This window comes from Rhinolophus ferrumequinum, chromosome 7 (genome assembly GCF_004115265.2).
Source record: "Rhinolophus ferrumequinum isolate MPI-CBG mRhiFer1 chromosome 7, mRhiFer1_v1.p, whole genome shotgun sequence".
NCBI classification, from domain to species: domain Eukaryota; kingdom Metazoa; phylum Chordata; class Mammalia; order Chiroptera; family Rhinolophidae; genus Rhinolophus; species Rhinolophus ferrumequinum.
The window spans coordinates 27949104-27962287 of record NC_046290.1 but is presented as its reverse complement, the minus strand read 5'-3'; positions in this window follow the sequence as shown (position 1 = coordinate 27962287).

Below are 13184 nucleotides of genomic sequence, written 5' to 3'. Positions count from 1 at the left end.
AGGGGCAGAAACTGAGATGCAGAAAGGTTAAATAACACACTGTAGAAACTCTAGAGTTGGCAAATGGTGAAACTGGAATTTAAATTCAGAGCTGTCTGGCTCATGAGGACAAATACTTAACCTAAAATGATTATATGCTTTAATGAAATTGTTCTCAGTTAGAAATGCATGGTAGAATATGCAGAGTGAAAGCGTGGAATTTTTAAAAGCATATTCAACATTATAAAATTATTTTATATTCACATTTACAAATATTACTTGTTTTTATAGGAAAAATTGCTGAAAATGATCTCAACTGTTATATCCATAGATAGATAAGGGGAATATCAACATATGTAGGGTAAGAGCTGGAGGGGGGGTATAAATTCAATTCCCCCAGAGTTAAAAAAAAATCACAACGAACAAATAAAAAGTTGCAGGCTCAAGCATGAAAAAGTGAGGGTACAGAAGAAGGGTGAGGGGGATGTGGGGAAACCTCTTCCCTGAATGTCTTTCCTTAGGTTAGAAGCCACACTCACTCCAGCCAAGTCAAATCTCTGTCTTTCTAAAGACACTGGCAGTCTTGATATTTTGGTCTTTCTTGCTGTTCCAGCTGGTTATCCTATAATATGGTTAGGGTATAGCAATAAAAAGATGGTTATATACCCTACCTTCAGGGAGCATATGGTCTTGTAGGGAAGCTTATAGACCAATATCACATTCTTGCCCTCTTTCTGCAGCTGAGTTGGAAGTCATAAGCTCGTATTGAATTTATGGAGAATTTCGCTGCTGATGTGCAGTACTGGCCAGAAGCCAGGTCAGTTTTTTTCACCCCCGAGGAAAGGCTGGCGAAGAGCAAGGTGCCCAAACCAAACTTTAGCTACTTCAAGTTTTGCCAGGGTACAACCCTGTTTGCTCCTAACTCAACACAAGCTCATAAAACCTATTTCTGTCCTGTGGCACTTGAGCATATGCAGCTTATTGGGAACTTGTCTGGACTAGTTGGACAAATAAAGGTGAGAATGGAGAGGAAAGAACGGATTCAAGAATCATTATGAAGGAAAAATTGAGTGTTTGGTGACTGACTGGATGTAGATGCCAAAAAAAGAAAAAGGACTCAAAGCAGGATCCAGATTTTTTAGCGTGTGTGGTTTGGGAACGGTTATCACTTGGCAGAAATATCAGCCAACAAGACAGTTTCAGGAGAAGTACTTTAGATAAACTGATACCTATGTGGAAATACGAAAAGAAATATGTTCAACTTCACCAAATTAGGGTACAAAGTGGCATTCACCTTCCTTTTAATATTTGAATCAAATGCCTACAGAGTCCTCTGTCTTCTCACAATCTTGAATCCCATAAGAAACCATCAGTCTCAAGTGTGATTCTAGATATTTACGGAAAGTGCAAATTTTAGTCAATTCCCTATGGTTTCTGTTCTTTGCTTCTACCTGACATTACTGAGTGCTGCTTTATTACAGGCACCATTGTGAGTCTCACCTATGAGTATGAGCTATCATCATACCCATTTTGCTTATGAAGACACGAAAGCCCAGAGCCAGGAATTACACACAACTCATCTAAATTTGAAGACTTTGTCCTTCCTTGTCCCTTGCACCCTGATGCGTCTGTCCTCATAGACAGCTCTGTCACCTAGTAATGCTGCTGGAAAAAGCAGCACAACAACCGGACACAATCCTATTTCCTGCTGGAAGTTCAGTCATGACCTAAGACTTACCTGACCCCCAACGCAGCACTGGAAACCCAACAGGGCCCTGGTTCGCTGCCTAAACTCATAATGACTGGGGCATTCAATGCCACCAAAATCTGGGCACATAAAGCCTGCGTGAGTCCCAACTCACTGAAGATAGTGCCTAATAAAAGATTCCCACTCACAAAATAGTCATGGGGATATGAAATACAGTATGGGGATTATAATCAATAATGTAAAGATTATGTAGGGTTCCAGATGGGTACTAGACTTATCAGTGGAATCACTTCATAGACTGTGCAGATGCTTGACCACTGCACTGCACACCTGAAGTTGAAGTAGAATAATATTGAATGTCAACTATAATAAAATATACAGAGGATGCCAAAAGAATGTATACACATTTTAAGAAAGGAAAAAAACTCTATTAAAATTTTAATACTCAATATATACCAATAACACAAGATGAATACAAGTCATGTGTATACATTTTTTGGCATCCCCAGTGTGTGTGTGTGTGTGTGTGTGTGTGTGTGTGTGTGTATATATATATATATATATATATATATATATATATATATATATGATGTAAAGTACAGCATAGGGAATATAGTCAATGATATTGTAACAGATACCTATGAAGCCAGAGGGGTAGCAGATTGGGGCAGGGGGTCTTATCATTTTGTGAGGGGTGTAAATGTCTAACTATTATGTTGCTTTGTACACCTGAAACTAAAAAAAAAAAAAAGATTTCCCTCACCACTCTCACTGGAAAAACAGATTTCCCAGAGTAAGTCTCTGCATCAAGACTGGGCATCCAATGTCATAGCTCTTTAGTAACATAGGTCTTTCAGTAAACACACACACACACACACACACACACACACACACACACACACACTTTATTCAAGAGGCATCTATAGATTCAGGGTTTTCAGCCTTCTCCCAGAATAACCTATGCCCTGGAATTGTGCCAAGACCATCTGTTAAAGACACCACTATGGGGATCTCCTTGGGGATCCTGGTACCTAATTCTTAACATTTGCTCTAAGTTAGGGTTCCTGAACCCATCAGAAGTTCTCATAATGTTGAACTCCAAGGACAAAGCAACCCAATGTCTCCATATCTTTCCTCACGAGGTCTACTTGACTCCTATGTACAATTTATTCACTTTCCTGAATTTCCCCTGAACTTATTTTGAGCTTAGTATATTAAGTAATTTGAAGAAGGATGGTATTTGTTCCCCAGAACAAAGGTTCCTAATTGTTTCACATCCACATATGTAAACGAAACCATTCAAATGATTTTTTTTCCCAAAACAAAGACTTCTGTCACCTACAGGTGAAAGAAACCACTGGCAAGTTTGACATGGTCATATTTTTAATTAACAAATGAATTGTAAAATCTTTCCTTATTATACACACCAACCTAGGAATGGAACTTAAGAAGTGAGAATTTGCCAGCATAGTTTATTAGAAAATTATTCCTTAGAGCTAACTTAAGTCCATGAATAACATAGTTTCTTATAATGAAGCATCTAATTATAGCTCAATAAATATTTATTAAATACCTACATGAGCCAGGCACATGTGCCAGATGATGGGATTTTGAAGATGAAGACATTATTCCAGTCCTCAAGGATTCCTTCTGGATTTTTCAGCAGAGGAAAGAGGGCAAGATAACAGAGCTTGCCTCCCATAACCACATTAAAATTACAACTAAATTACAGAACAATCAACCTGAAGAATCATCTGAAGACTAGCTAAACAGAAGTCCTATAACTAAGGATATAAAGAAGAAACCATGTGGAAACTGGTAGGAGAGACAGATACACAGAATGGGCTGGCCCCACACCAAGGTGTGGCAGTTAAGAATAGTGGGGGACTTTAACACCACATTGACACAAATGGATAGATCTTCCAGACAGAAAACCAAAAAGGAAACAGCAGTCTTAAATGATACACTAGACCAGATGGATTTAATTGATATCTTTAGAGCATTTCACACCAAAGCAGCAGAATATACTTTTCAAGTGCACATGAAACATTTCAAAGATAGACGTGTTAGGCCACAAAATAAGTCTCAATAAATTTAAGAAGATTGAAATCATATCAAGTATCTTCTCTGACCACAACAGTATGAAAGCAGAAATCAATTACAAGCAAAAAAACTGAAAAACACACGAACACATGAAGGCTAAATACCATACTACTAGATAATGAATGGGTCAACAAGGAAGAAATCGAAAGATACCTTGAGACAAATGAAAATGATAACACAATGACCCCAAATCTATGAGACACAGTGAAAGCAGTCCTAAGAGGGAAATTCATAGCAATACAGGCCTACCTCAAGAAACAAGACAAACCTCAAATAAACAATCTAACCTTATACTTAAAGGAACTAGAAAAAGAACAGCAAACATATCCCAAAGTGAGTAGAAGAAAGAAAATAATAAGCATCAGAGCAGAAATAAACAAAACAGAGACTGAAAAACAATTTAAAGTATCAATGAAACCAAGAGCTGATTATTTGAAAAACTAAACAAAATTGATAAACCTTTAACCAGACTCATCAAGAAAAAAAAGAGAGTGGAACCAAATAAATAAAATAAATGAAAGAAGAGAAGTGCAAACTGATACCACAGAAATACAAAAGATTATAAAAAATATGAATAATTATATGCCAACAAATTGGACAATCTGGACGAAATGGATAAATTCCTAGAAACATACAATCTTCCAAGGCTAAATCAAGAAGAAACAGAAAATCTGAACAGACTGATTACTACAAATGAAATAGGATAAGTAATAAAAAAAACTCCCAACAAACAAAAGTCCTGAAATGGATGGCTTCACAGGTGAATTTTACAAAACATTCAAAGAATTAACACCTATTGTTCTCAAACTATCCCAAAATATTCAAGAGGAGGGAAAGCTCCAAGGCTCATTTTACAAGGCCACCATTACCCTAATTCCAAAACCAGACACAGACATTACAACAAAAAATCATAGGCCAATATCCCTGATAGATGTAAAAATCAACAAAATATTAGAATTCAGCAATACATTAAAAAGATCATACACCATGATCAAGTGGGATTTATTCCTGGGATACAAGGTTAGTTCAATATCTGCAAATCAATTAATGTGATACACCACATTAACAAAATGAAGGATAAAAATCATATGATCATATCTATAGATGCAGAAAAAGCATGTAACAAAATCCAGTATCCATTTATGATAAAAACTGTCAGCAAAGTAGGAATAGAGGGAACATACCTCAACATAATAAAGCCCATATATGACAAAACCACAGCTAACATCAAAGTCAATGGGGAAAAACTAAAAGTGTTCTCCTTAAGATAAGGAATAAGACAACAATGCCCACTTTCACCACTTTTATTCAACATATAATTGGAAGACCTTAGCCACAGCAATCAGACAAGAAAAAATAAAATAAAAAGAATCCAAATTGGAAAGGAAAAAGTAAAACTGTCATTAGTTGCAGATGACATGATACTATATATAAAGTAGTAGGATACAAAATTAATATTCAGAAATCAGTTGAATTTTTATACACCAATAATGAACTATCAGAAAGAGAAATTAAGAAATGTATCCCATTCATAATTGCATCAAGCAATAAATAAATACCTAGGAATAAAATTAACCATAGAGGTAAAAGACCTGTACTTAGAAAACTATAAGACACTGAAGGAAGAAATTGAAGAAGATACAAATAAATGGAAGCATACACCGTGCTCATGGATAGAAAGAATTAACATTGTTAAAATGTCCATACTAACCAAAGCAATCTATAGATTTAATGCAATCCATATCAAAATACCAATGGCAATATATATAGAGAGATAGATGATAGATAGATAGATAGATAGATAGATAGATAGATAGATAGATAGATAGATATAGATATAGATATACAGATATATATATATCAATGGCATTTTCCACAGAACTAAAACAAAAAATCTTAAAATTTATATGGAACCACAAAAGACCCCAAATAGCCACAGCAATCTTGAGAAAGAGGAACAAAGTTAGAGATATCACTCTACCTGATATACTATACTACAAGGCTATAGTGATGAAAACAGCATGGTATTGCCATAAAAACACATAGGTCAATAGAACAGAATAGAAAGTCCAGAAATAAACCCATGCCTATATGGTCATTTACTCTATGACAAAGGAGGTATACAATGGGGGTAAAGACAGTCTCTACAATAGATGGTGTTGGGAAAACTGGACAGATACATGCAAAAAAATGAAACTGGACCTCCTTTTTACACCATATACAAAAATAAACTCAAAATGGATTAAAGGATTAAATATAAGACCCAAAACTATAAAACTCTTCTAGACAACACAGATAGTGAACTCTCTGACATTCTCTTAGAAATATTTTCCTGATATATCTCCTCAGGCAAGGGAAACAAAAGAAAAAATAAAAAGGCTTTGCATAGTAAAGAAAATCACCAACAAAATAAAAAGACAGCCTACTGAAGGGAGGAAGCCATTTGCCAATGGTACAACTAACAAGGGGTTAATATCCAAATGTATAAAGAACTCATACAACTCAACACCAAAAAAACAAACAACCCAATTCAAAAATGGACAGAGGATCTGAATAGACACATGAAAAGATGCTCAACATCACGAACCGTCAAAGTTATGCAAATTAAAACCAAAATGAGATATCATCTTACACCTCTCAGGATGGCTATCATCAATAGATCAACGAACAACAAGTGCTGGTGAGAATGCAGAGAAAAGGGAACCCTCATGTGCTGTAAGGTGGATTGCAAATTGGTGTAGCCACTATGGAAAACAGTTTGGAAGATACTCAAAAAATTAAAAATAGAACTACCTTATGACCCAGGAATTCCACTTCTGGTATTCATCTGAAGAAATCCAAAACACTAATTTAAAAAAATACATCCACCCCTGTGTTCACTGCAGCACTATTTACAATAGCCAAGATACTGAAGCAACCTAGGTGTCCATTGATAGACAATTCGATAAAGAAGATGTGGTACATATACACAACGGAATATTACTTGGCCATAAAAAAGAATGAAATCTTACCATTTGCAACAATATGGATGCACCTAGAGGGTATTATACTAAGTGAAATAAGTCTGGCTGAGAAAGACAAATACCATATTATCTCACTTATATGTGGAATCTAAAGAACAAAATAAACAGAAACAAACTCAGACACAGAGAGCAAACTGATGGCAGAGGGACAGGGGGTTGGGGACCTCAGTGAAAAAGGTGAAGAGATTAAGAAATACAAATGGATAGTTATAAAATAGTCACAGGGATGTAAAGTACAGCATAGAGAATATAGTCAATAATATTGCAACAACTATGTACGACAATTAAGTTTACAAACTTATTGTAATGATGTTGCTAAGCTTTTTGTGATCAGAGGGATTATTCATTATGAATTTGTACCAACTGGACAGTTAACCAAGTTTACTATTTGAAGTGCTGAAAAGGCTGCATGAAAAAGTTAGATGAAAACGACCTGAACTTTTCGCCAACAATTCCTGGCTCTTGCATCACGACAATGCACCAGCTCACGACACTGTCAGTGAGGGAGTTTTTAGCCAGTAAACAAATAACTATATTGGAACACCCTCCCTACTCACCTGATCTGGACCCCAATGACTTCTTTCTTTATGCAACGATAAAGGAAATATTGGAAGGAAGACATTTTGATGACATTCAGGACATCAAGGGTAATACGATGACAGCTCTTATGGCCATTCCAGAAAAACAGTTCCAAAATTGCTTTGAAGGGTGGACTAGGCGCTGGCATTGGTGCATAGCTTCCCAAGGGGAGTACTTTGAAGGTGACTGTCGTGATATTCAGCAATGAGGTATGTAGCACTTTTTCTAGGATGAGTTCGCGAATGTAATTGTCAGGCCTCAGGTAGTGCCAGGTAAGTACTAAACTAATCACTTCATAAATTATATAAATGTCTAACCACTATGCTATACACCTGAAATTAATATAAAATAATATTGAATGTTAACTATTACTTTAAAAAAAATTAGAAAAGAAGAATCATTCTGTCACACCCATTAGAATGGCTATTATTTAAAAATATAAGACAATAACAAATGTTGGCAAGAACGTGCAAAAATTGGAACCCTTGTGCATTGCTGGTGGAAATGAATAACAATTCAGCCATTGTGGAAAATGGTATGTCAGTTCCACAAAAAATTAAAAATGACTTACCATATGATCCAACAATTCTACTTCTGGGTATATACACAAACTAATTGAAACAGGGGCTTAAATAGATATTTATACACCCATGTTCATAGCAGCATTATTCACAACAACCAAAAGGTGGAAGAAACAGAAGTATCCATCGATAGACGAACAGATAAACAAAATGTGGTATATACATATAACGAAATATTATTCGGTCTTAAAAAGGAAGAAAATTCTGACATGTAACAACATAGATGTACTTTAGAGACATTATGCTACGTGAGATAAGCCAGTCACAAAAGGACAAATATTGTATGATCCCACTTATGGAAAGTACCTAAAAGTAGTCAAATTCATAGAGATAGAAAGTACACTGGTGGTTTCCAGGGGCTGGAAGTAGGGAGTAATGGGCAGTTATTGTTTTATGAGTATGGAGTTTCAGCTTCAAGTGATGAAAAAGTTCTGGACAGGGATGGTGGTGATGGAAGCACAAGAATGTGAATGGACTTAATGCCACTGAACTGCGCACTTAAAAATGGTTAAAATGATGAATTTGTTGTTATGTATATTTTACCACAATTTTAAAAAAATAATTAAAAAAAGAGAAATATTTAGTCTGATGAGAGAGAAAGACCAAAAACAAGGAATCATGTAACAGTCCGATGAGTGCTGAGACAGTGAGGTATCCTGCATTCACCGAGTCCGTATGCTAACACATGCCACAAGCAGTCCTTTTACTTAATGTCAGAAAATAAGGAAGGGTGTTGCCATTTTGAAATGTTAACCACTGAGCTCCGTTCAGCTAGCTATAATTTAGTCACTTGTATTCCTAGCCTGGGCAGTTCAAAATTGGTGAGCTAAGGTAACAAATTCTTGGCTTTCAATTTCCACAGTACAAAAGAGGAACAGAAAATATTTGAAAGGTTCAAGTCCCATCCCCAACACATACACTCAGATTCCCAAACTAGGTAGAGACTCCATAGGGTGGAGGACAGAGAGAAGGGAAGCAACTAGAGTATAGTAGTTGAAGTCTAGACAGTGAAAAATTGGCCTGGACAATGCTTTGTGGAGCATAGATTGTCACATGGACTAGGGAGAAACAGGGAGTAGCTAGGAGCAAAGCCAGTGGCCAGAGCAGGTGTTAGAGCTTGGAGACAGCGTTGTGTGTACTGAGAGCTGCACAACACCTGCCCTGAAGCACAACCTAAGATGTCCTTCTCATTGATAGCAGACAGTCGGTTACCTATTGGGAGTCCAGAAGGAATGATGTCTGTATGCTTTCAAAGCTTTGTCAACCCCCATTCCACCCACCCTTTATGGAATAATCTCCTTTTCAATGGCTTAGGACACTTGCATCTCCTTAGAAGAAAAGGCAGAGCTCTGGGCAACTGACAGTGATATGGGAAGGAAAGAAAGCCCCTGCCTGACCTAGGATATGATAAGTGGAACCAGCTCCAGACGTCCCGGCAATCTGGGACAGTGTTGGAACAGAGGTCGGCTTAGCTCTAAAGCCATTTTAACATAATTAGAAATCTGAAGTGCTAAAAGCAAAAAGTTTGTATCATACCTTAGAAATTTGAGCAGAAATTACATGGAGAATTGTTTAGAAAAAAATATAAAATAATATTTAAATAATGAAATCCATGGACAGAGGTCCACCCCCCAGTCCCCCGCCCTCACACACACAACAAAGCAATATCACAGGGACCATACCTGTGGTTCCTTTAAGACTCATAGTTACACATGTCTACAGACACAAAGCACAAAGTCCCAGGCCACAGAGGAATAGGGGGTCACAGTCAGAACCATGAAGGGGTTGGGAGAAATTAGACAAATTACTGGGACCCAGAGTTCTGGAAGGGGATCTGACCCTAACCATACTGCATATCAAAACAAATCCCCTGAAAATATTTTAAATCAGTCTGTCCAAATTTATCTTAGTAGCTCTAGTTACAGACTTGCCTCGTCTTGGATCAGGAGGAAAAACAAAGAAATCAAGCTGGTATGTCTGTTGCCTAAAAACTTCAGACAAGGGTCAGCCATGCATCCTTGATAGGCCTATGTCAATCCTTTGCTCTTCATTAACAGAGGTCAGCTAAACACATGATAATGGAACTCCCACGACCCATTGACTTTGTTGCATGATTAACTGCAATTATTCCTGAGCCAATATGTGACAAATTTCTTCCTTATTATTAACACATCCCTAAACAGACTCCAGCGTCTTGGAATTCTAAATCTCTTACCAATAATCTAACAGTAACGTCACAATGCCTTATTGTTCTCTAGTGAGAGTCATCCTCTTGTAATTCTTCCCAAATCCATTATTCAATCTTTTCCATTCCTTTGGGTTGTTCTTTCCCTTCTCAATGGCTACTACAAATTAAATTTCTCATGGTATCAAATATGGCAAATGACTACCGTGTTTCCCCAAAAATAAGACCTAGCCGGACAATCAGCTCTACTGCATCTTTTGGAGCAAAAATTAATTTAAGAGCTGCTATTATATTACATTACATTACATTACATTACATTATATCGGGTATTATATATTACATTAGACCTGGTCTTATATTAAAATAAGACCGGGTCTTATATTAATTTTTGCTCTAAAAGACGCACTAGAGCTGATTGTCCGGCTAGGTCTTATTTTCGGGGAAACGCAGTAGAAGTGGGAAACTGTCCTGTGTAGATCTTGTTTTATAAGTGAATATTAACCAAAGAACAGACCCTATTCCCACCCCATTCCAGAAATATTTGAGATTAGTCTACTTTGTGTTGAGTCCACTCAACCAGTGCAATGGACTTGATGTTTAAGTATAAAAAGATATAATATTACAAAGTTTTGCAATAATGTTTAAGTAGGACTTTTAAGTATAAGTAAGACTATTCATGCCTAATCAGTTAGACCACCTAAGAATTATGTTCATTAGCTCTAGGTGAAATGAATGTTGCATTACAACTATTTGCATTGTCCACCTATGAAAGTTAGATAAAGCAAGTGACTGGGGACTCAGTTACTCTAGCACTGTTTGTAATCCAGAAATTTTCTCTCAGGTGTAATACTTATCTATGGATTATATTTAGTTAGTAAAGAGTTATTGAACACTACATATGAGGAATAGAAAGAATAATATAGATCTCTGTCCCTAAGGAGTTTGCAAATTTACAATCTTGGGGAAGTGGATAATACTTTTTAAATAACCTTAACACAAGTCGGTTGCAGCTCTTTACAGCTCACAAGATGTTTAGAACCTAAAGTCAATTCCTAGGTAGTAAAAAAAGACGTGAAGTTAAAATATACTTTGAAAATCTCTTAAATTATCCATTAAGTACAATATACATAGTTTAAATTACAGTGCTTAAAGAGTATAATGTACATATTAATATATAGAATATAATAAGAACAACCATGCAAAACGCCCTTTTACATCAATTTCCTATAAACATTCTACTGTTAAACTATGTCCATTGTTTGATTTGTGTAAATTAAATGATGTAATACTACTCTAGGAAATCAGTGTCATAAATAGGAACAAACTATAAAAATTCAGAGGAAGGAGGACATACCCCTCAAATTATCTCTGTAGTTAACATTTTCCTGCAGAATGCCTGTTTATTTTTAATACTCAAATATATTAGCCAGGGTTCTCTAGACAAACAGAATCAATAAAATCTACAGGGTAGACCAGGAGGCTGGAGCCCCAAGGAAGAGTTAGAATTCAAGTCTGAAGGAAGTCTGTTGGCAGAATTCCCTCTTCCCCTGTAGAGGTCAGTTGTTTTATCGTTTTGTTTTGTTTTGTTTTGTTTTGTTTTGCTTTGTTTTGTTTTTCCTATTCAAGCCTTCAGTTGATTGGATGAGGCTAATACTATGGAAGATTTAAATGCTAATCTCATCTAAAAAAATACCTTCATAGAAATAGCTTGAATAATGTTTGACCAAATATCTGGGTACCATGGCTTCGTCAAGTTGACACATAAAATTAACAAACACACCAAACTTCACAGAAGGTTTTTATAAAACAGGTAGTCAAACTATAATGCACAGGCCAAATTCAGCCGGCCATCCCTTTTTGTATGACTCACAAATTAAAAATGGTTTTTACATTTTTAAATAAATGGGTGTAAAAATCAAAAGAAGAGCACATGGAAATTATATGAAATTCAAATTTCAGAGTCCATAAATAAAGATTTGTGGGAACACAGCCAGGTTCATGTGTTTATGTATTGTCTATGGCTGCTTTCATGCAACAGTGGTAGAGTTGTGTAGTTGCAATGGAGACCATATGGCCACAAAGCCCAAAGTATTTATTATCTAGCTCTTTATAAAACAAGCTTGCCAACTTCTATTCTGAAAGTGTTTATATAGGAAAATATTCATATTTATATCTTCAAAACTCAAAACAACATTAAAAAAGGATAGGCAGAAAAAAAAATCTCAAGTTACATTCAAATACAGTAACTACGGCATCAGAATCCCATTTACACATGGTACCTGAGAGACACCACAGTGTCACATTTGATATGACAAGATAATTAGAACCTTTTCACTTTAAACTGGACTTCAATCTCTTAGAGCACTGTATTAGTTTTCTAGGGAGGCGGTGACAATGTACTAAGAACTGGGCTATGGAGGCTAGAAGTCCAAAATCGAGTTCTGGTTGTTTATTTTATTCAAAGGGCTCTAAGGGAAGACTCTGTTCCAGTCCTCTCTCCTGGGCTTGTAGGTGGCAGTCTTCCCCCGTCTCTTCACATTATCTTGCCTTTATGCATATCTCTCTCTGTGTGCCAATTGCCCCTCTTTATAATGGCCTCAGTCATATTGGCTTAGGGCCCATACTAATGACCTCACTTTAACTTGATTATCTCTGTAAACACCTACCTCCAAGTGAGGTCACCTTCTGAGACACTAAGGGTGTAGATTTCAGCATATGAATTGGAAAGGAAAGCATTCAACTGATAACAAGCAACACAGAAATAAAAATTATCGACACGAATGAATTCAGCATCCTTTAGCTCCTAAGGAGGCAATCCAATATACTGGCTAAGAGCAAGGGTGCTGGAGCCTAGGTTTGAACTCCAGCTTTGTTACTTTCAAACTGTGTAACAATAATGTTTCTGGTTGCTCTATGTAGTGAGGATGATAGGAATAACTCCTCCATAGGGTTATGGTGTGTCTTAAATGACTTAGTATAGTACAGGGCTTAGAGCAGTACCTGCCACATTATGAGATACAGCAGAA